Consider the following 3,640-nt stretch of genomic DNA (forward strand, 5'->3'; position numbering starts at 1 on the left):
TCTCATATGTTATCGCACATATTTTATCTATAAAAATTCTTTCGCTAACAATTTTTAGACCATTGCAATTTTATCTCGTACTGGACGTGACAAACATGACAAATCACGAAAAGGAATTGCACTATACGCAAAATAAATGTATATACATGGAAGGTAAAGAACCATGTAGAATTCCTGTTCCAGTTGACCGATGTCCACTTAATAAATTATCTATGGTAATAACGGAGACATGTGGCCTATTCGAAGACATACCGCAATGTAATACTATTCTATCGTAATACTATTTTTTTCACTTATAGTTAAATGGTGCTGGTGATGCAAGTGAACTCCAAAAAGTATATGCTGAACATATAGCTTCGTTGGTTGATCTACGCTGGCAATTACTAGGTACCGAGTCAACGGGAAAAGCAACTATATGGGCCGGTCTCACAGTCTCCGATTAACGTGATTCTCCGATTAAACTCACTCTGAATTTCTTTCTAACTATCCCCCTAGAAAGAGACGAAGAGTGAGTTTAATCGAAGAATCTAGGGAGAATCACGTTAATCGGAGACTGTGAGACCGGCCCTATCCGGCATTACTTTAACTCAGGATATGTTATATCTGGTCAGAATGAGTCCTCTACAGTGAGGTGCGTATACTATTTATACACTATTTACCATGCGTATGTATAAAAAAAACTTAAAATTACTAAACAAATTCAACATTTTCCAGAAATAACTATCAACGATATTATTGTAAAAGCACAAGAAGAACTGTCGTGTGCTTTGGGCGAATGCATAAGTGTTGGTGTGGGAGTGTGCAATGCTCTGGAGCATCCGCTGAGTGATCTTACATTGTCCATTAATTTCTATCAGGACCATCATAATGGAGTGAATAATTATCAGTTGGAAACAAGATTATCCAGCTGGAGCAAATAAGGTCATGCTGCCTACTGTGTGTCACAACTTTAATAAATACAATTTATTAATATTATACACCCTTGTCTTACGTTCCCGAATTTATGAAAAAACAACAGTTACAGGAATCCGGCAGAGTCTATCATGAATGTCGCGTAGTATTTTTCACTGCTGGTCAGTACAAAATAGATATTCAATGTAGTAGTAAAGAATCCGCTCCAAATTCTCCAATACTTTATTCGGAGCTCGTAAATGCGGGACATACATGGCGTTATATACCGCCCGTCGAAATAACTGTCGACGATTATTAATATAAATAGAAAATACAAATCACCGTCTACACCAATGAACTGTAATATTTGTAAAAACAAAGAACCGAAACGTTGTGTATTAATTATATACATAAAAATAAAGAAAAAATATTTACTTTAATAAAGTTAATAAATTTTTATGTAATTCTATGTGTATGCGTTAAATATAAATTGTTTACTTCCAACAAGCTATATATGTGTAGATTATAAAAACTATAAATATTATCGTTTATTTCCCTCTAACTTTATCTTCTTGCCGAGAGGAATCATTTCCATCTCTTGCACATTCCTCCTAAACTTTTTGTAAAATTCAACTACAGCTGTATTAGCCCACACCTGTTGGCTATCAAAATCTAAAACACGTAAACTTTGTAAGCTCTGAGCTCTCGAAAGTGCTACGTAAGATTGACCAGCGTCAAATACCCTCGCCAAACACATTTCCACACAGTCTAAAGTTACGCCCTGACTTTTATGAATCGAAAAGGCCCACGCTAGCTTTAACGAAACTTGTTTTCGGTGTATGACAGCACCGGAAGTGGTTTTGATAGCCCATTTTTCCATCTTTGCCTCATAATAGGTTCCAGATCGCAACTGAATCACCGGTATATCATTTTTAAAACTAACAACAACCCCTCGAGCTCCGTTCACCAATCCACTGTTAACATTTATATTTTTCAGCAGCATAACTTGCGCGCCAACTTTCAGTACTAATTTACCGGGTATAGGCAGCTGCTGATCCAACATGTGCGTCATAGAACTATCGGAATCTAACGCTGTATATACTTTACTCTCGCCCTTAAGTTCATTCAACTAAAATTCGTTAATCTCATCGGCCTCCTTCACGTGCGAACATAATCTAGTTGCCAATACTCCGTTGCTTTCAATTTTTTGCTTCGCCGTTTCCTTCAAGATATCTACGATGTCATCCGTGACTCTACCTATCCTAACGCTATTCAATATTTTCACGAACGCCTTGTCCTTTTGTCGATGGACCGTCTGCAATTCAAAATTAAAGTGAACACATTTTTGCTAGGCCTCTCTCTGAAAGCAAAACTTGGCCTTGTCGTCGGTCCTAGACACGGGAGGTAACTGAAAGAAGTCGCCGCACAAGATTAATTGTATTCCTCCGAAGGGTCTTTCCGTTCTGTGCACGTCTCGCCACCGCCTCGATCTTGTCAAAAAAATCACTGTTTACCATAGAAATTTCGTCAATCACCAAGTGTTTCGTTCTCCTCCATATCGAAGCTGTAAGAATAATGTGTTTGTTTTTTTTCTTATCATTATAGACATGGAGGATGGAGACCATTTATAAGGAAATAACATTTTTGCGACTTTAATTCAATCAATGCATGAAAAAAATCATACGCTCATGGCAAAGAGAAATGCCTGAAAACGAAATCGTAGCTACGATTAGGCGTAATATAAAAATAGTGAACTTGTAGATTTAGCGATACAAAGAAGCAAGTAAAACTATATTTCAGTGGATCGTAAAAAATAAAAGATCGAGGAAAACCACATTCAAAGAAAATCTATATCCCGACAATTACATTCAAGAAGACCTTTTTTTAATAATAAGAACAGCGATCGCAAAAACGGAGCCGATTTCTGAAAACATAAGTTGCTCAAGTTTAATATTATTAATTATTTCACAAAAAATGTAATAAAGTTTTATCACTTATTAACATAGTTGAATTTGTAAACGTTTACAAGTTATAAAATAATAGTAATATTAATGTAAATATTATATGTAGTATTGTTAATAGTATAATTAAAAGCAAAATGAAAAAGTAGCAAATACTTATCCATTTATTAAAATAAATATAGAAAAAATACGTAAAAAGTTATATTCTACAAAATACATATTAAAGACATACACTTAAAAGACATTATCGAACCGTTTCATTTCACAACTGTCAAATACGGTCAGAAACGATCATAGGTTAAGTCTGTTTATTTAGGGACATTTTCATGCGTATAACCTGCGCAACCTGAAACTCATTGATTCACATAGATGGGAATAAGCACGTTAGAAATGTCACTCCAGGCAAACGGAAGTCCAGGCATTATGCCCGGTCTACAATGGATGTCGGAAGTCGGAGTCGTAAGAAATTGACCAATCACAGTTCATTATTCTTCGACCGCAAGGAGAATAATAGATTGTGATTGGTTAATTTCTTACGACTCCGACTTCCGACATCCATTGTAGACCGGGCCTTAATGAATAGCAGTGTACATATGTCGGAGTCGGATGTCGCAACGTAGTTGATGGTGATCCAATGAGAGAATTTCTTTTTCGCAAACGAATTTTCTCCATTGGACCATCGGCCATCGGCTACGTTCCGACATCCGACTCCAACATACGACTGCGGCTGAGTTTCCACTCAGCGCGTCACGCATCGCGTCGTCCGAGTTGAACCAATCAAAACATCC

General features: G+C 36.6%; 1 long non-coding RNA gene and 1 pseudogene across 1 annotated transcript; one reads left to right on the top strand and one right to left on the bottom strand.

Moving 5' to 3' along the window:
* Positions 1-64: 64 nt before the first annotated feature.
* Positions 65-975, top strand: LOC112457038. The gene is made up of 3 exons (XR_003041047.1): positions 65-215; positions 300-631; positions 715-975. It is a non-coding gene; the product is annotated as an uncharacterized LOC112457038 (long non-coding RNA).
* A 358-nt stretch (positions 976-1,333) lies between these two features.
* Positions 1,334-3,263, bottom strand: LOC112457037 (annotated as a pseudogene).
* Positions 3,264-3,640: the final 377 nt, after the last annotated feature.

The sequence above is a fragment of the Temnothorax curvispinosus genome, unplaced genomic scaffold (genome assembly GCF_003070985.1).
Source record: "Temnothorax curvispinosus isolate PA1 unplaced genomic scaffold, ASM307098v1 QBEX01007438.1, whole genome shotgun sequence".
NCBI lineage: Eukaryota > Metazoa > Arthropoda > Insecta > Hymenoptera > Formicidae > Temnothorax > Temnothorax curvispinosus.